Source organism: Lepeophtheirus salmonis, chromosome 8, assembly GCF_016086655.4.
Source record: "Lepeophtheirus salmonis chromosome 8, UVic_Lsal_1.4, whole genome shotgun sequence".
Classification (NCBI taxonomy): Eukaryota; Metazoa; Arthropoda; class Copepoda; order Siphonostomatoida; family Caligidae; genus Lepeophtheirus; species Lepeophtheirus salmonis.
This window is the reverse complement of record NC_052138.2, coordinates 32,781,767-32,804,372: the sequence shown is the minus strand read 5'-3', so window position 1 is coordinate 32,804,372 and position 22,606 is coordinate 32,781,767.

The window sequence follows — 22,606 nt, the reverse complement described above, 5'->3', positions numbered from 1 at the left end:
AAATTTAAAAAAAACAAAAACTTTTGTTCGACAAATTTCAAATCCAAGCTAATTATATTCAATTAGTTTTATACTTTCGAAATAAAAACTTTAATGTTACTAATCTCCCAGTCATTGCCGGTTTCTATAACCAAAGTATTACAAATCTCTTGTTGAAGGATAAGTCGGATGAATCACGTGTTTCATCTCCTCCCAACAAAGTCTATAAAATGATTCGACAATACCTTCAAAGAAGTCTTCCTTAAAAAAACGGAGAAGGATCTGGCCTTCTTCAACTAAAAAGAAGGTGAAGATTTTTCTACACTATTAAAAAAAAAAAATTAAAACATGCTGATTTTCATTATAAGTTACCTAAAAAAGTAAAGAGAAATAAGAAATTTCATCAGTTTGTAGAAGACTAGTACGCCTCTCAACTTTTTATTAAGTGATGCTAAAGCTTTTTTTCTGTTGAGACTCTATTCAACGTCACAAAATGATCGAGTTTTAGTTTTAAAAAAAAGAAGAAGATCTGATTCACCCTGAAGGATCTATTGGATGTAAAAACCAAAGTTAGTGATGATATTGGGTGTAATCAGCAGTTCGGTAAGATTACCCTTATCTTTGTGGCATTATAAGGTCAACATTAGTAGCATTGAGTGCGTGAAAACTATCCCAAAAAAGTATCCAATCATGTAACAATTCCTACTTCAAGTAAGAGAACCTTTCGACAAGATGTTGATCTTTCTTACACATCCAATCTAATCCAAAAGGGGTAAGAGAATCATTTGCCTTGCTTATTGAGCAACAACTTCTACTCTACACCCAGTCCGAATTTGAATTCAATGGATAAAGGAATCTGGTCCATTTTGAATGACGTCAGAAATTCAATCCTAATTAAGATGCACTAAAAGCCTCTATTTATAAGAAGTTGCATCTGCCTACTGTGATGTCATGCCAAACAAACTCCAGGCTGTAATTTCTGCAAAAGGCAACCATTTTGAATAATGTTTTATATCATCCATTGATGATTTATTCAAAATTTAAGATTGCTTATTATTATAGAAATAAAAAAATGTTTATGCAATTATTCATTTTAAAGTATTTAGGGGCTATATTATCGGCTAGAAGCTGAAAGAAGTTGGAAACTACATACATGTACATATTTTTTATATTTACGATGAAATGAAGAGATGTCATATGTACATAGGAAAAAATCCCAATAATTTAATCCGCTGACACTTGTTTCGTTCAATCTCTAATGCTTAAAAAACTCATAAAATAGATGCGTAATACATAATATGTGCAGTATTTAGAAACCCTTGGCCTATGTCCACCTATCCCCGAGTTGAACACAAAGGAAATTATGTGCTAAGTAGTTTTTATATTTGTGGAAGAAGGAAATTTTATATGAATCATCATAGTATTACCTAGAGAGATAGGTAGTGTATTAGTCATAGAGTTATTACTTTGTACATATGCAGCCTGAAACTGTCTTTATCAGGAGTAGCACACAATATATACTTAGATAAGGAATCTTTTAGAGAGAAAAAAAAAATTAAGTGAAATAAAATGGAACGATATTACATTATGATGTAATAAAATATAAGAGAAAATGTTGTTTATGGTAGGAACAGAGAGATAAATGAATTGATATATGTATACACTATAGTACATAATATACATTTATGTACAAGTTGATGCTCTCACTATCAGCCTCCTTCATCAATAATAATAAAAATAATCATAATAATACTATTAGAAGCAAAGCTCAACTAAATTGGACACTGCTCGACAAAGTTATCTTAAGGATCATTTGTAGCAATGATTCGGAGCATTAAACATCCTTCCTTATATGCAAATATTTGGACTAATACTAAGGGTTAAACATAGATAATTTGCTCAGTGATGACCCATAGCGAATCCGAATTCGTCAACCCCGAAGAGATTAAACAACACACATTGTGAAGGAATGTGTTTGCGTATGTCTTATCTTTATGCAATGGAATGTTTATTTAAATGGCTTGAATATATGTTAGGAGAGTCATTACATATTCCAAAATGGCCTCTTTTCATCTCTTTCTACGGTGCGATAACACAAAAACAACTTGGAACAAAAATTAAGGAAAATAGAAAATGAGAAATGTCCAATATTTTTTTACATTATATATTACTAGCACGAACGCGCTATCTTAAAGATAACAAATTAAAAAGATTCTATTTATATTTAGCTTGTTTATGTTAAAATTCTAAAATAAAACGATCTACTCTAAACTATAATTATATAATGGGTAAATTTCTATTGTAAAACCTCCTCGTATAAAACATTTTTTTTCATTTTTTCTGTTTATTTGATGTAAATATAATCAAACCCCTTTTGACACTCTTGAAAATCCAGGATATAATTGACCATGTGAAAATACTGATTTTGGAAAATATAAAGCCTTTTTTTCAAATGTTTGACCTGATGATCTATTTATTATCATCGACATTGATAGCTTGCCAAATTTGTTCTTCAACTATAATGAAGATTGAACATACATACTAGGATTAACATTATAATCCGCTTCTTCCTTCATTTAACAAATTTCCTTTTTGAATTCGTATTCAATATACGGTATCCCTTTTTCAGTTAGTGCAGTAATTCGTTTTTTTGGAATTTTGATTCTTTTTTGTGCATTTTCGAATCTACAACCCGTACATTAGAAAAATTTTAGACACTGGAAATCGACCTTGTTGTATGAAAAAAGTCAACTTATTTGCAGGGAAAAAACTTGCACTCTAGACCCCAGGAATCTGGTCTGATTAGAATTAAACATAGCCTTTCTTACATAACATAGAATAATAAAGAACTTTTATTTTATGTTTAAAGTCTATATCTGTCTCCGTTTTAAAATAAATGCTTTTTATTATTGTTTTTCTAAGTAGGACGTAATTCACACACACACGCACATAAATTATTTTAATGATATAGGATACATACAGTCCAATATTTTGTAGGCATTTTTAGATCAATATTCAAATTTTTGATATAATATAAGATTTTAGAGGGTATTAGCTGTTGTTGAGAGTCTTTGTTTGCTCTATAAAGCTTTATTTGCCTCTGATATGCTCTTTCAAATAAAAGTCTACACATATGTGCCCATATAACTCTGAGAATACATTTTTGCATGTTTAAATGCAATTTGCAGGCCTACCAAAAAAAATAATCAAATTAGTTTTTGATATAAATTGGCAATAATTGGTTTAAGAATCTAGAAATTTAATTAATTCGGACTCCATTTAAAAAAATATTCTTGTTTGCTTCTGTGTTGACGGGTTTTATATCATCTACTACCCTATAATCAATGACCTACACAAAATGACGCTTCACTAAGTACGAAAAAGAAGTATTTGATGATATTTTGGGGTTTTGAACTAGCGAACACAAGCTAATATGTACCTACATTATACATAAAGGGGTTAAAGAAATCAATAACAAATGTGAACAGGGACAGACGATCAAAAATTACATAAACTTGCATACACATGTGGTGCACAACATAAAATAATTTTTGAACAAAAACTTCATGCAAAATTTGACAAAGAACTTTGCTTTTTTGGAAATTTTTAGAATTTTTAACTTTTCTTTATTTTTATTCAAGAATGTTTTGTTTTAACTCACCATGATATATAATATACTATATAAACATATCATTCCCGAGTCTATCATTACCGACCCTTTACCTACACAAAATAATGCTTCATTAAATACGAAAAATATATTTTCTATAACATTTGGGGTTTTTGAAATTACATACACAAGCTAAAAAAAATTGTAAACATATTTGCTACATCCAGAAAACAATATTATTGAATTAAAATGGATAAAAAGAGACAATTCTCAATTTTATTTTTCTTCATATACACATAGAAGGAAAATTTTTATTGACATATAGGTAGAGTGGTCCATTAAAGTATGAACACTTTGAATTTTAAACATCAAGAAGGAATAATTTATTTATTAAAAATAGAATTTCAACAAAATTTATACGTGGGTCTTAGTCATTAATGTAGCTGTCCTTAGCGGCAATGATGGCTTCCAGGCGGGGCAGAAGGCCTGGCACCCGCTGCAGATGCAGTTCTCTGTTATAGTGCTGGCTGACAGTGGCTTTGAGGGGCCTCAGTGTTTGGATGACGGACACTGCAAGGTTGTTGGGGGGCAAAATTGTCGAAAAATAGTTCAAAAGAACTCAAAATACTTATTTAAAAAAGCCTTGTAAGGGTAGAGAGGCCACTTTTAACACCAGCAATGAAAGAAACGTATCTCTTTCGTTGCAAGACTCTTTTGAATGAATATATTCATTTATTTTGAACTCTTCTTTTGACACTTTTGCCCCCAACCCTACAGCCTTGATGGCAACCCCCTCGATATTCACCCAAAAGATGTAGCCGAGAGGGATGTAAGGTGGCTAAAATTTTCAAAAAGAGTTCAAAAGAACTCGAAAGGGTCTTGCAACAGAGGAGATGTGATTCTTTCATTGATTGTGCCAAAAAAATATTTCCACCCACTTTTTTTATAGCTCTCTCGACAGTCTGGTGTGAAAATCCAAGATCTCTTATGTGGGCCGTCATGGATTTGATGGGATTGGTTTGGACTGCTTTCTTTAACTCCTCCAGGTTCAGCTTGACCTTTTTGGCAGTGCTTTTCTACCTCACCCATGTTTTGAACTGCTTAGAGTGCAGGTATAGAAACATCACGTTCAAGTGCTATTTTGTCGAATTGTACATAAGCTAAGGAGCTCAGGCTTTTTATAGTAACTAATGGACTTGATAGACTTGAATGGCCCACCGTGTATATGATTTAAGTATAGACGTTGTTTTTAAATTTGTAGGATAAGTAAGATACACAAGAAATTAAGCTATATTTACCACCTTTCTTTGATTTAAGAGACTTATGTTGACCCCAATATGACCTTTCAAAAAAAAAAAAATCGACTTCTTATTCTATTACTCTAATAACCAATTTTGGCTCTTCAAGTGCAACTTGGAGTGCCTCAAAGGTTGTATAAGAATAATTTGGAGATAATAATTGACTATAATTCGTCGAAGAATACAAATATAATCACCGGCGCTAGAATAGCGTACGTAAATACATGTGGGAAGGTCAAATGATATAATGGTGACGTTATCAGGGGCGTTTGGGAGGGGGGGGGGATGTTGATTTTTGAAAGCTATTTTTATATATATAAATACCCAATTTGTCAAATAACTTAAATACTTTTTCGAAAAAAATAGAGTTAAAATTTGTAAAAAGGAATAAAGTTTAGAAGAACAACTGTTTTTTAAAAGACAAATTTTTCAAAAAATCCTCGAAATTCTTAAATTTAAATTCCCTCGGGTAAGACAAAAAATGTTTATTGCTAAAATTGTACAAATTCCCCCAAAAAAGGCTGGAGTAACGTCCCCTTGGGCCCTATGATTCTTGTGTAATCCACACTTAATTTGGATAAAATCCATCTAGCTTGCTTTTGTGTTGACAAGCCACATATGTACTTTGAAAATGGGACGTATGTCGAGATAAACATACTCCGGTTCTCCCCCTCCTCTCCACCTTAAATTTGTATCCAAAACAAATATTATGTGAATCAGTACAGAGTTTAATGAAGTTGTCAACAATGAATTATATATTTGTTTATTTATAGTTAAATATATTTATACGTTTTACCCTTCCTGTATGAATGTAACTCAACATATAAATCATGAATTTTATTTAAAAGGATGATGATTTATAGGTTGGGGGATTTAAAAATAATAATAACAATATGTATAGAAGATAATGCAGCTATAATTGGAATCGGATTGAAATAATGGGAAAACGAAACAAAGAAAATTCACATTTTTGGTTTTTCTTCTTTTCCTTCATCATTCTTCATGAGTCATGATTTGCACTTATGAAGACATTGTTGACCTTTGTTTCAATGCTTAACTTATATGCAATGTATTAATTGGATAGAGTAAAACCTTGGAGGATGAACAACTCTTTCTGTAGTGGATAATTGTTCGTAAATAAGAATGGAACCTTCTTTTAGAGCATTATTTTATTAGTATTTCTATAAGGAAAGATCAAATGGTGTATTGTCACAAGATAGATGAAGAAATTTTTGCATTGATATCCTTATTTTGAAGCTACCATTCAAAGGACACTAATGGTTTAAAGATTCAATACATAAATTATGGGCAGGTCCAAGGCCGCTATAATTTTATTCGGACTCATACCGAGAACAAGATTAGTCTGATATAAAATATATGCCAGAGCTAATATTTTAATAGGGAAAGTCAAACGTCCTCTGTACTTTGGATATGTCCTCTTTTTACATCCTGTTTACTTTTCCCATGATTTTTGTATATTATTTATGAAGTTGAAATTTTTAAAGACAAATAGTAAACAATCGAATTAGAATGGCCACTTGTTATATCGCCTAATATCAAATTTAGTTATGCATCTTAATTGGTTCTAAATTGATTGTAACTTTCGGTGTAATCATGGTGACTAACAAAATGGCTAACAAACAAACAAACAGAGTTAGAAAGCTAGAATGACTATTCGGTAGGCACAAACCTCCGCCATTGGTAATTTCTTCTATATTAGATTTTTTGTTATATGAAACATTAATCGTACTTTACGGCTCCAATTTGAACTCTGTACCTCAATATGTTCAAAATTATGGTCAGTTGTTCATTTTTAACCAACTTTTGTATTTCCTTGACCGTTAAAAGAATGAAATGTAAGACGTTAATTGCAATTACAAATGAAAAGTATGACCTCACGTCATCTTTGCTTCAGACGTTTCCGCTTTTTACATCCTCTCCAGGAACTATTTTAGAAATTTCATAAAAGATTAGCAAAAAATTTCTTAGGCTCACTATAAGCTCTTTTGAGCCACTTGAATTAATTATAGATGTATTGAATATATTTTTCCATCTAGATAATTTGTCAGCAAGATATTTGTTGCCTTTCACGTCACAATAATCTGCTACTATAGATTCGAATGGTCATTTGTGGAACTTTGAGCATGATTGAGATTCAATGCGAATGAATCAATCGTTTCGGTCGGATACGAAGAAACGTCTATGTATATGGTCAAGTCCGTATCGACACTCATCTATCCATTTCGTCAAATGTGTCCACTTGGCAAAGGGTCAGTTCGGAATAAGGTTTTTGGCAAAAATATCCTAGAACCCAAAAGAAACTGAATATCAATCGTGAAGATCATTCAAATACAATACGAGCATTTATACTCAAAATAACTCGCAAATCAATAGTCTCTCAATCCAAGGGCTTACTACTGAATATATCTATTTCCGAAAGTCATAAAAGCTACATATGTATTCAATCATTACATCATAGTACCTTGGTACTTATGAGGAATGATGTCATCCATCTTAATCAGAGTGTCTTTTTTATCTGTATTTAGATACAATACTTACGTAAGGAATGAAAACTTTCTCGTGGGATTTTTACATTAATATACATATTAATGACATGTTGTAATCGTTTTGGAGGTAATTAAATCTTTTTCACATCATTTATTTAAAAAAAAAAAGACAAATCAAATTCTCCCTGTATAGGGGTTGCATATGTATGCTCGTTACGAGAGTCTTCCATCAAACTGTTTTTTGTAAAAAAAAAAGTCACCTTTTTTTTGATGAATATTCATTTCAATGGTATTTCCGAAAATATCTACATGTCATGTAGTATCCGTCTTTTTGGTCTTTCAACATTAAAAAAAACATTATGTGAAAAATATGTAGGGTTAAAACGAGTCTGAGACCGGATTTTCAGATTTGTTTCGATCAAAAGTAACTTTTCTAGAGTAATATAGCTATATATATTTATAAAATAGTATAGTTACTGCAATTTTTGAGTCCCCACTCTATAATAGAGTTATAAAACAAATGGTAAAAGGTTGCGTGTTTCTGCATGGTCCCATCCCCCTTCTAATAAAAAGCCTTGAAAGATTATAATCTACGTACAATGTAATTTGTACATTTGTTTAACCTATTTGAAAGAGTCATGAGTCATATGTTTAAAGTGGTGAAAAGTCCCTTTCTTGTCGTTTAATTATTTTTTTCTTAATTATATGAAAATATAGTACTCAAGTACATACGGATATAATTCACGGGGTTTCCACGTCATTATATCTATATATGTGTATTCTAGATATATGTTCGATAGTACTTTGATCCATGACGTAATATTGATCATATGTAGTGTTCTACAACACTTTAGGAAAATGAAAAACAAAGGCATTTGTATATTAATTCATAAATCCCAGTATGACTTGTCATACATAGTAATATATATATTATACACATATCATCATTGTTCTACGAAAAAACTAAATATATACAACATAAAAAAGCTTCGAACGATTCTTCAGTCGTCAATAAATGATTTAAATACCTCCTCCCCCCTTATTGAACAAAGAGGTGGATTTCACCTCCTACCCACCCCGCATCAAGACTTTCACTCCCCCTACACGTAATTTAATCATCAACCAAGCTCTTCAAATTGTTGTTTTTAAACTACCAACAAGAGCAGCCCCCACATTTATCATCACCATAATCCATTAATTCTACTCAAATAATATTTATTTTTTAATAAGATCCATTCAACAACTAGTTGACAATTTATTTAGTATTTATTTTTTTAATAAAAATAATATTTTTATATGATGATAAGAATATTTTTAACTCTTTTTACGTGTACAAACATTATACTATGTACACACAAGCCACAATAATCATATTAATAAATTGTCAAAGACGTTTCTTTGTTATATATTGTATGACTATAATAAATAGAGAATCAAATTGCCTATAAAGATAGCTATCATTCAGAAAAGAAGAGTAGGGAAGACTGGATCGAAAAAGTTGCTTAAGACAATTTACATCACAATTGTATACTACAAGAGGGTTCAAGATACTGGGTGTGAGGAAATTGATTTAGCACTCTATAGTACTACATTTAACAAGATGTATTTCCTTACAAATAAGTCAAACGTCATTAAAATTTTGATTCATGATTCATATATAATTAAATTACTTATGGTCTGCAGGCACTTTCAAAAGTTGACGCCCATTTTCTTTACATATTAATTGTCAGTTCTATTCCACTCCTCATTTATGGCTGATTTCGGGTCTCAATGTATGGGCACTTGAGCCAGCATGCATTGACCTAGACAAGATTTTTTCATCACTAAAAATTATACAACAACCAATTGGAGCAAACTTCATGTCTTGGAGAAGAGTCAGCAGCCTTCCAGACGTCGTACAAGGATTTCCAGGGTGAAAAATGGCTTCTGTACACGTATCAATACCTTTCCACCAGCGTTTCTTAGTGCCTACTAAGAGAATATATTTCTTATGCAAGGGCACGAACTAATTTTGTTGGCTCTGCTTCCAACGCCTTCTAAACACTCTTCTGTTCCAGCAAAATCTTCGAACATTGACCAAGATTCCGCTCAATGCCTTATGCTCTTATCCAAAAACTTTTTCATGTTGTAGACACGGAGATCCCACACGGAGCACAACAGATACTTTGACTCATTTGTGTAAATATTTGGAGTTTTTTTGTATTGTATAAGCGCGATGAAAACATAAGTACTATTTGATCCATTCTCAAACAATTTTATTTTATGAAGCAATATGATTAATCAACATACAACTTCAGCAGATAAGCAATTTCCTTGCACCCGGTAACTTCATTTTCTATAATACGTGGCAACCCGTGTATAAAAGTAGTAGCAGAGTTGGGGTGGTTTTATTTTAGAAGCAAGATTCTACAGTTTTCTTGCAAATACTGTTTGTTACTATCATGTGTTGGAGTAGGAGAAAGAGATTTTTTCAATTCATTTTCATTATTTGAAATTTGCAAACTCTTCTTTGAAAGCAAATGAATCCACGAATTATAATACTAGAGAGCTAATATTTATTTTATCAGATTTGATGTTATGAAATAATTCTAGTTTGGGTGCAATTTGTCTAAATAGGATATTGAAACAGGGATTCTTCCACAAAACCCAACATTTTTAAGACCTGTATGAAATCGCCAATAACTAACTACTTTATCAACTAATCATCTAAAATTATAAAATAAAAGATATGTTGCTAATTTAATTATGCATTTTTCATTAAATAACTTTGTATTTAAAACCTCTCAATGGAAAGTTATTAAAGAACAACCAAAGAAGTAAAAAATTACCAGTTATTAAAATACCAATGTTAGGTTTATTCAGAATATGTGGGTAATGTCACCTATATCATAAAATTTTTTAGACTTTAATTTTAAATGTGTACTATCATTATGAAACTAAAATATAGCTTTTCTTGTTTATAAAACTTATTTTATTGCCTTTTGGAAAAAAAAAAAACTTATTTACAACACAATTTATTTTATTAAACTTTTCTTTATATATTGAAAACAACTGATTTAGCGGGATAGAAGTTAATTTATGAAGGAGCCATATTTTTTTAATAATGCAGTCAATTTTCAAATGTTTGGTAATAACTTAAACATCATTTATACAATTGATTATTTCGTTATCAGTTAGTATAATCTTATCAAATTTTAAAACTTACTCATTGTGGAGAAATGTGAGATAATGTAATGATTTTTTTAAAATGTATCTGTTGCAATTTTCCTCCCATTGATTATTTTGCTTTGCTATTTTATATATTTACAGTTATTATCTATCATAAAATATAAATCTTAGTCTATATTAATAAAGCAAAGTATCTCTGTATACATATGTACGTATGTATTTTTATATTCCATAGAGTCATTTCTGATCTAAGAAATAACAATGGTGTCATATTTATCCAATCTCGCTGACATTTTCCATGTAGCATCGAGCGTGCGTTTCTTATTAAAAAAAGAAAAATATATATGTATAGAGTTGTATAAGAAAAGTACCTAAAAATGAATGAAATCTTGCAAGAATTTAGGGCAATTCATTTTTTCTTAAACTCTATACTATATAAAATTTTAGCACGTGCTTGTGTAGCTAAAGCTCATATTAAAATGAAAGGGGAAATACATTATGTAAAATAAAAAATGAAGTATTGCAGGGTGCACTGTTTATATTGCTCCCTGATATATAATATTTTTCCATCTGAAACGTGACAATGGAGTAATTTAGGGGGGAGGGGGTAAATTCATGAAAATGAGCAAAAAAAATCTGTCCAAATTCGTATTTTTTTAATCTATTTTCAAAGTAAAAGGAAGATACTCGGTAATGTCGAGATCAGTAAAGCCTTTACATGCTTAAAGAAATAGTAATATAACATTTTAAGTTTATAAAGTATAGTTTCAAAGTCATATAAAAGGTCAAAGGTCACGAAAAAGGTCAACTTATTTTAAATTTTTCTTTTAACGTGTGTAATAGGCTGTCCAACTTATGGGAGACCTGTTTGGCATGATTTTTTTCCCAGAGTGTTTAAGAGTTCATTTTTCTACTAAAAATTGGGCTAAAATTGAATTTGATTTTAACACCTTTCCGTCTAGTTATACTAATGAAATCTAATAGGAGTTTGGTAAGTAGGATTGAGTGTGTATACAGGGTGCAGTGTATATGATGTTCCCTCATGTATATCATATATATATTTTTTATTTAAGAAATAAGAATGAAGTCATATTATTGACATTTTGCTGGCGTTTTGCATGTAGCATCCAGTTTATATAACACACTAGTGACTAAAGTATTCCCTCGCTCATCCCGCCATATTAATAATTATTTTTTCTCAAACTGTTATAAGTATACTTTCATTATTGAGAAGGGAGAACATACAAGTATTGAGTAACTAGACGTATGAGTGTTTACATGGAAAACACAGAGAATACTGAGGATTTCTTGGGGAGTTATCTATCCATTATGACCAAAGGTTGAACCTTTTTTAGAATTTTGAATAGCTCCTTCAATTAAAAAATAATTTTTTGAAATAAAAAATGAAGTCTCAAAATTTGCACATATATTCTCTGACTTTTACTTAACAATTAAATATCAACACAAAAAAAGGTATGCCTGAAATTTTTATTACAGAAGATACATTTAAACCTAATAAATCCTCCCTCTTATCAAAATGATATTTTTAAAATAAAAATAGATTTGGGAGTCTCAAAATTTGCAAGTCTATCCATTTGTTGTTTTTGCATTATATCGTATAAAATAAAATAAAAACTATGCCTAAGAAATAGTTCAAAATGTCCTTACACTAGAAAAATATACACTTCTGTCTGAATGGATATTATATAATCTAATCTGTCGCAATTCTTCCCGGGGATTTTTCTTTCTATTTCAGTCGAGGTTGCGAGTGGATAAAAAAGCTCGTATTGTAAGGCGAATCAACACTGAGCAATTTAACTAAAAAACAAAAAGGGCTACAACTCCCCCCTGCCTTCCCTACTAAATATATTGTACAAGTGGATGAATACTTCTCTTTCTGCTAATAATAATGATAGACCAAATGACCGTCATAAACATTCATATATATATTTATATTATACAACTATTATGATTGCATTATTCTCTTTTATTTGACAATTTTATTTTTCCCTTTCTCTTTTTTTGAAAAAGGAGAAGAATAAAACGAAAGGATCGAAATTACTTATTCTTTTATTCCATTTTTTTTTTGTCATATGGTTGCTTTTTAATAAATAAATATAAGTGATGTACAATACATACATATATGTATATAGTACATAGAGAGAGCACAATCTGATTTTCTTTTCCTTATTGTTATCTTAATTTAAGAGAGGATAAGAAGAGGGGGGAAGACAAGGAAGAAGCATCATCATTCCTGGTGGATGAGGGTAGTGGGTTGATTCAACATACGCTATTTTATTATGTACATAGTTATCTGATTAAATATACCCTATACATATTTTTACAAATCACTCAACTTCTCTCTATATAAATTTATTTGTTAATGTATACCTGGCCCCTCCCACAGCTCCCCCAACATGAAGTCCTTGGACTTATACGTCTCAGAAGAGTCAGTGCACTAGGTTTGTCCGAAATCCCTCTCCTCTGTGAAGATTTTGAAGACCATTATCGTGCATGAGGCCACGAAGCTGAATTCTGCTCAGGTCAGAAACGTCATTGCCAGCTAGGTACGGACGGGATTGAGTGCGTCGTTCCTGTGGAAATATAAAACAATTGTTCTCAAGGCCGGTTTTAGACTGAGCAGAGCTTGGAGTAAGGAAAAATGTCTAAAGGCATTTTAATTTTAATTTGGATTTTTATAAAAAATATTTTTACTTAATGGAAAATAAAATTAACCTTTCCTTTTTGTTCCACTTGAGTTTTTTTAGAAACGGTTGTTACTTTTTTATTTTTTAGCCATTTGTTATAAATTTAGTGCACTTAATGACTTTTTTAAAATAAACTTTCTTTTCTTTTAATTATGGACTTTTTGTAAAAATATCTTTACGACCTATTAATTCATGGTTCTATCATTCATTGATCCTGGATCAGTTACGATTAAATCCGGACCAAATGTGTATTAACGGGGAGAATAGGATAAATTAAATTATATTGTACGTGCCCATTAGATATCACTATATAGAATGTATACTAGCGGTGTATCCGGCATTGCTGGGAATTATTAGACGTCGACGAACAAAAAAATTTAGTAATCAATATAGATTTGCTTTATTAATATATGTGTGATCCCTGAAACATCTCCTGGCGGTTTTCAAAAATGAAAGAAACCGAAAAAAAACATTGTCATCGTAACAATATAATAATGTTTGGGAAGAAAGCAGTTTAGCTATCTTGAAGCTCTATTAAATCGGCTGCAAGCAACCATAAGAGGAAAAAACTAAACATAAATCTCATCAAGTATATTGGACAGATATATATAGGCTGGATTACACTGATGTCAACCCTCAATTTTACTACGATTCCAACAAGGAGACAAACTTATAACTCCCAAACAAATTATCATTGTTAATCCCCATCTTTCATGCGCATATTCACAAGTTATTACTTTATTCTTCGATGTTCCCTTGTCCATAGTTAAAGATTACTTAATTAGAAGTCATTACCGCATTCTAGGACGTATATTGTACACCTGTGAAGATAACTACACAGTAAATTCTCAGTTTTATTCTTTATTTTTCATGACCACACACAAGTAATTACTCCATATTAAGATGTTACCTCCTCAAAATGAAATAATAATGGTAGTTGATAACATCTGGAGAAAATAAAAACTTGTTCAAGTTGCCAACAACAAAAAACTAGCACTCTTTAAAATGCTTCGAATTTAAAGTCAAATATGTATCTAGTCATCTTTTATTTTATTTTTTAATAAGAAATTTAACTACACACACTTGTTGTTAAAAATAAGTAATACCAGACAATCAAGCAAACAAGCAGACAAACTTTGCTTTATTGATATAGAAGATAAAAATTAAAATTGTTAAGAAAATAAAAGTCATTTAATTTCAAGGTAAAAAAAAATATGAAGGAAATTACTTTATTGAGATTTTGAAGTTGGATAATGGTTTTAGAAAAGTTAAGAGCCACTGATATATATCCATGTGGTTAGCATTGAGGAAGTCGGGAATCTTCGGGACCTAAACAATAAAATTTTATAAGATAAATCATATGTCATAATGGTGATTACAAATATACAGTTGTATGCCTTTACTGTCAATTAACAGTCAACATTTTTAATACAGTTTTGCTTTATTAAATTGGAATGAAAATACATATTTTGTTCTTATTTTCATAGGGTAGATAATAAATTAACTATTCATTTGAAGTGATGGGATATTTTTCTTTTATTCATTTACTGTCCCGTTCCTAATTGATCCAACACAAAATTAATTGAGCACATCTAGCCATTGCATATGGATTTTCGGTGGCTAATTATTTGATTTAATTCAAATTTTACTGTTTATCATTGACATCAAGAAGGGTCCAATAAAAGTGTAAGGTCTTTTTTTATTATTGAATCCATTTTATGAAGTTTTTCCAAGATTTATTGGAAATTTGTACATTTTATATTGTAAAAATATGACCCTCTTGATTGCATTGCCTTCAATGATGTTGCAATTTATGATGTCAATGAGAACGATCTATGGAATTTGATACTATAAATCGTCATGATCACCGCTCATACGACTTTAAAGTGTGTCCGGTGGCTAAAAAATGTAACAAATGCATAGTTTATCTTTTGAGGAGATATAAAAAATCAAAGTTGTCAAAATTAAGATATTTTTAATTTCGGACGTCATTAAAAAAGCAGTATGATTTGTTTTCTTTATTATGAAATATATCAACTCAATAGCAAATACTACAAGAAATAATTTGATTAACAGTAACAGTACTTTATTTGAAGAAAATCTGCTACATCTTATCTAGCAATGATGTGATGTGTGGGTAAGCTAATGTAAAGGTGTTTCCTTTTTGAAGATAATGGATTAAAATAACTCCATGATTGTTCAAAAAAAAAGTCGCCATTACTTTCCTAGGCAAAAAATTAAAAAAAATTGTTTTTTGTTCATTTCCACAAACAAAAACCTCTCATCAACTCACACAAACGACTGTCACATAACAACTACTTGTCCAAAATGGCTGAAACTTTGGTAAGTAACTCTGAACACATACTGTAAGTATGTGACTAGCTTTTATTTACGAGTGCTGCCACCTTCACATTGAGGTTGGAAACTTTTCTAAAAAATTTCGAATGATAAAGCTTTTATGAATAAAAATCTTATTTGTACATTCCTTGTCCTTTTTTCTTTACCAGTTCGGAGAGTAGACATTTTTGTAAGAAAAAAAAGACCACAAAGAGAAGGTGGGATCAAGACATATTGTAATACTGAATTAATACCCTTGTAAATACTACCTGTTATATAATTTTGAGCAAAGAAAATGGAAGGATAACCTTCTACATTTAAAATAGCATTAGTGCAGGGTAAATATTGTAATTATATATAATATATGTAATTCATGGATATTTATTTTATATAACATTTTTAAAATAATTAAGAACAAAGGCAGGCGAGAATACTTAGTTCAGAGGGAGAAATTAACACCACAACGACTTATTATATAATGAATAAACAAGAAAAAAGAGCACACGCAAAAACTGTTTTTCCTTTTCTAATTTTTAACGTAGTTTTTCAATTACAAACATGTCAACTCTAAATATATCTATACAAGTACATATATATTAGAAACTTAAACTTCATTATTACTTTTTCCAAGATTCTGGTTTTTGGACAACAAATTTTTATGTTTTTTTTTTAAATATAACTATTTACTTATTTTTTTCAGAAGAATGGTGCTCCTTAAAATATAGACCGGAGGGCTCATAGACTGTCTGATCCCCTTGCAACTTCGCCACTGGTGGCTGTACTAAGGAATGTCCCACTACTTAATTTCCAAACAGGAAGGCCACCCTTAGAGATGACAAAAAGGGAGATGATTTGAATGGAATCACCCATCCATCCATTACAACGAGTCAAGAATGAGCATATGTTATTATGTCTTAATCTCTATTAAAAACATTATTTTTGTGTAAGTAGTAGAAAGGAGGGTAAGAAAAAAAGATAATTCTCTTCTTTTTTTTACTTTTCTTATCATCTATCAAATTTATAGACTTGCTACTCAATTAACAAGAGAGGTGACGAGGAGTCTCTCTCCTCATTTTATTTATTTATTTCATTTTTTGCAAAAGGACACAGATGTGATGATCATAATGTCATGTTGGATAAAAGATAATAAAATAATTCTTTTATTTTTTTCCCTCTTTCCACTCTCCAATTAACTGATTTAGAGCTGTGATCCCTATCTGTACAGTGAACATACATATATGGATGAACAGCTCTTATTTTTTTTGTATTAGGACGCAACAATCTTCAGTAGGCTATGGGGGTACATTAGGGTGGAGTTTATGTTTTTAATTTTTCGATAAGTTGAGGTTTAAATGTATACAAGTACAAACGGGGTACTGGAGTACTTACGCCTTCAATACGGTACCATACAGAGTGGGCACCCAAAACTTCCAGTGCATGACTGAATTACGAAATGATGGTCTCGTTTTCTAACGAAAGTTTGATGTGATTCAGAGGGTAGAGTGGACCATACACTATCCTAAAATGAATTAAACTTTTTCTGATCTGTATTATATCTACAAACTATTCCTCATCAAAAGAGATTTAAAAGAGTCCCTTAATCATTTGGTAGTTTGTAAGTTCTAGAACTACAGAGTGAATACCTACAATTTGCAAATGTAATACTAAATTACAAAAAATTGGTATTTTATTCAATCAAGAAAAACAACTCAAGAACAATTTGTGACATGTATTAATACTATATATAGCTATGGTTTTAAAACAATATATCCTCCTTTACAAGTAACAACAGTCTCAACCCGCCGGCGAACAAAGTGGCAGGTCTTGACGAGGAAGGCTGTGCTCATGGAGTACTACGTCGTCATGATGGCAGCTCGGAGCGAATCCAAATTTGGATGAGAGGTGTGGCAGACATTCTTTTCGAAGATGCCCCAAACTGCAAAGTCCAGGGGGCTGATGTTAGGTCTGGATGGGGGACACATGGAGGCAGGCCAGGATTCCGCGATATTTTTGGTTTTTTAAGTTTTGGTTCGTTTTTGCTCGATGGGGATTTAATGGACTTCTTGAGGTTGTAGGCAGTCCTGATGGAGATCACACGAACCTTACCTTTTTGTTGATACTCCAACATTCTTACACTTAGGGACATGAGATGCAAATAAATCTTGTTTATTTTGTTTCAGCTGTCATTTGGTAGAGTTATGAATCCTCTTAATTAAAAATAACGGGGATTAAGTCGTCATTAAATACTATTATAAGTTTTAGGTCCTCAATCTGTAGTTGAAGAACCAATAGTAAAAAAGGTTCCGTGATTCTGCATGGTCCCTCTCCCTTCTAATAAAAATCCTTGAAAGATTATAATCTATTTACAATGTATATTTGTTTTACCTAATTGAAAGAATTATGAGTCATATTTTTACGTGGTGAAAAGTCCTTTAGTTGTCCTTTAATTATTTATTTCTTAATTATATCAATAATGAATTATTTTGGCTCCCCACTCAGCCATTACAACCTTAGTAAAAAAAACTGTAGTTGAAGACCAATTATATCACTAAAAAAGTAGCCAGTCAATTATGTAATCCTTCAAATTTCTTAGGTACCCCCAAAAAAAAAAAAAAAAAATTGTCCTCTATATAAAAATAAAGGAATGCCAATAACTGCAAAACGTCAAAAATAAGCCAAACATTCGGACTAACAAAAACCTTGGAGCCGCCCCAGTAACAGCATGCAAATTGTCATTTAACCACATACATTTTTAGACCAAAAAGTATCACAAATTAAGGATATTAATTTTGATTCCGGAACCAGTGTAAAAATTATGGTATCGTGATCAATTTAGTCTAAAGGTAGCATTTGCAAATTTAGAATCACTTTGGAAACTATTTAAGGAATTTACACTTTCTTTTACAAAATAAATTATATTTTGGTTTTAATATCATTTATATATTACACTCTACAGTTTTTTTTGATTAAATTAACAAATTTAGTTAAATAAAATTGCTATCAAAAAAGTTTTATTAATTATTATAATAACCTAACAATTACTTGTTCAAAACAACGATATTTTAAGTTAAATTATATCTCCGCGTCTATTTGTTTGTTTGGTACCGTAGGACAGTCAAATGATTTTTATAAAAGTCCAAGTTTTCAAGACTTTTGGGATGTTAGCACACATCCAAAAGTGTTGCAAAACGACCATTAATTTATATTTAGAGTAAAAGTAACATTTTAAGACCTTAAAATTTAAAATAAGCTCCACCCTAGTGTACATATAATGTTTATATATGTATACACATATACATATATAAAGGTCAACGCTTAATTGGAAAAATATTGCTCTTTCCCCAAAGGAATTAGTTTTGACCCAATAACTGTAATCTTAAGTAAACAAGCCGATGAAGAAAAAAATGGAAGAAAAAAACCCTCCTCAGCCATTTGTGTCACTTTCTTCGTTCTTTCTTGAAAACATTGTACTAGGGGATAATTTTGTTAGTTGTTTTGTAGTTATATAAATAAACAATTTAATGGCCACAAGACATTTGTTAAAATAAAATATGTTACGACGTATTATGTATTTTCTGTACAATATGAGGTACTAAGAAGAACAACAAGTTTCAATGCTAGAACATAAGCCAAGTATAAGTTTTATCAAGTTGTTGCGGTTTTGTAGACTTGTGATATCTCGTTTTTTCCATTTCTCAGTCGAGAGAAAATAAGAATTTGGATTTTATAATTTACATATAACTTTTAAACTATACTCATTATAATTACCAATTTTGGGACACTTATGTAAAACATCCATGTTAGCTCAATATGAATTAATATAACTGATTTGTTGTTATTGCAAATTTATCGAGATACTACCAGTCTACGAAATGATAATCGAGTTATCACAAATGGATAATTGTTTATAACTTTTTGATCATAGCAAATTTCATTGCAATTTTTTCACATATTATAGATATCATATATTACATACTAATTTAATCATAAAAAATCATCAAAATCAAGTAATCACAAGTCTACGAAACAGGGACGAAGTTTAATAAAATTTTGGGGTCTTGAAGAAATTATACTTACCATAAAAATCAGCCAAAGCCAAAGGCAAATTTTACGAAACCGAAAGATTTATTAGAATTTATAAACATAAAGAAATTATAAGATTGAGTTCCAATCCATTTATAATCGTTTTTTTTTTTTTTTTTCAGTTTTACTGAGAATTAAGAACATCGTTTGCAAGACAGGTTGTATGGGTTAGATTTTCGTAATCAAGATGAAGAATTATTGTAAACAATTTTCTCTGCATGTGAACGGTATCAGGAACAAATACAAGAAGTCTGCTCAGCCATTCTTTTATTAAAAATCACACATTATATGGCCAATTAATTCAAACTAAATTGGCTGACGGAGAACAAATAAATAAATTTATCATTAAGAAGTGACAAGCGACGATAAAAAAACCAGCTGAAACCTCTAACCATCCCTTATCTTAGCTAAGGCTTCTCAAAATGTGAAGTTGTGCTCAGGTTCGCATGTATGGGAACTAGGGGGAGATAATGCCCCGCCAAAAGAGTATTGGTGTCCCTTTTAAGAACCAAGCTTTAATCTGTAATAAATCACTTACACAAATATCTAACAAAAAAATTAATTTTTATACAGTAAAACCTTATAGTAAGGGACAAAACGGCAGACCTGTTCAATAAACATTTTTTTTTAAATGTTTGCTGATTCAGTAAATTAGTTTTGTTTTTTTTAACTTACGAGTTTGTTTTTTTTTTTTTTTTTTTTTTTACCAACGAGCTCGATGCAAACACGAATTAAAGACGTATGTTAAGATATTGCTGTATTATTTAAAAAGGATATTTTTGATATTTTGTTTTAAATTAAACTTACTCTCTACATCAGAAGTCCTTTACCTTTTGACTTCACTTGCTCAATTTCAAAATCTCAATCCCCCAATATGTCAAAACTTTGTTTTGACTGAATATATTTAATTATCTTCTTGACTACAGATGATAATATTTGATTGACATTTTTTTTTTAAACAAAAAAATCCCCGTGGAGCAAAATTACGCCCAGGACCAGGTCGCTCGCAGAGAAAGAAATATACATTTGGAATGCATATGGACTTTGAGTATTCCTAAGTTAAATGGGTTTTTTAGTACTATAATGTATATTTATATCTTATTGATGCAACTCACTCAAACCAATAACGGGGAAGGGAGAATTTTGATTTGCAATGTGCAAATTTTAAATCCGATACAAGTTCAGATCTCAATATCATGGTAACCCTTAAATATGTATATCTTCATGAAAGTGTGCTCATCAGATACAGCTGACAAACTTGTATATTAAAAATACAAAATCTTGTTAATACGAACGCTGTATGGTCGTTATTATGTGCCTCCGTGCTTGGGGTAATTATCGAGGCAATGACTAAGATAGACAAAGAGCTCCTCATGAAAGGTTGTATTAGTTTTAGGGACAGTTTGGAGGCTGTGGTTCAAGCTGGAGGTTCTTGGTTTGAGTGACTTACTTTACTATAGATCCCTACATACATATAAGTGTTAAAAGATTTGGAAATTCCTGAATTAATTCTAGGAAATTATCCTTAAACTTTTCAGATTTAAAATATGTCGTAATCAGTTAAGTAGTTGGGTTTTTTATATTATTTAAATTATTGTTTTATTCAAATTGTCCGGATTACTGTTTGAACTTATGTTTCTTTTTTGACACCGGGAAGTCATATTTTTTATAACTCTATATATGTAAAGGTGACTTGAAGAAACTCCCTAGAGGGAGAGGGGTGAAAAGAGTAACGACAAATATGATTATTTAAGATTAAAATCCTACAAAATTATTAATTAAAAAAACAACGTTATAGATTGTTTTTTTTTTTTATAGATTAAAAGCATTTGATACATATGAGCAATTGCTATTTAAGGGAGACTCATAAACTTTGAAAAGCATTGTTCTAAGCCTTATGCCTCCCCTAATAAATATATTAATTGGATGCTTAGACGTCACGATAAAGTTGTGCAAAAAAGTGGTAGCAATGATGAGAGGTGGGTTTTTTATATTGAAATTTATGAATTTGTGGCACCTGTTTTTTTTTTTTTTTTTTGTATTCAAGGGTTTGGATGACGCCATGAACCAAGGTATATGTACAAAATACATCAGCCGTAAGTATAACATATAATGAGTTAACAGATGGAGATCTTTATGACCTCCAATTCATTTGTTTTAATTACTTATATGTTGTAGTATAAAGATCTCTAGAGTTCTGGACGCAAGGATCTCTTACATATTATGAACTACCGACACATCACCTGTTTGTTTTTTTATCAAATTTATAATCACTCCCCTCGAATTTGTGTTGATATCGTACTACTTCGAAAAAATAACAATGTACAACCTGATGTTTGATTTCCCCATTATTACATTAGTGTAGTGTTGTTTTGTAATTTGGTATTGGAGTAGTACCGGGGACCTGATGCACTATCAGTACTGAGCACTGAGGTACTATCAGGTCAGATTTTAAAGTGTTCCTTTTCTTTCTTTCCTTTTTGAAATGATCTTACTTTTTTTTTTAGAAAATAAAGTACATGGCCTTTTTCAAATGACATTTTTTAACTCTTAAATGTTTTTTTTTTCTTTTTTTCTAAATAACCAACATAGCCAAAAACACATTTTTAAATGAAAACTACATTTGCAGAGTGTGCCAGGCCTTCCGCCGCCTGGAATCCAACGTTGTCACTCAAAGCCGCTACCTTAGTTGAGAAAATTATACTTAACGTAATTGGCGAATATCCATTCAAGCACTCTCAGCAATTGGGAGTCTTCAAGACAACCAGCTACGCTATCAGCAAGACAGAAACATTGGAGAGGAAGAAGGTATATGTCAAAAAGGCCAAACCGGACGTTTACAGATGTCAGTATGGTTTTTCATCAGTAATAACGCTAAATACAAAATGATTCATAAGTAATTAGGAAAAAAAAATA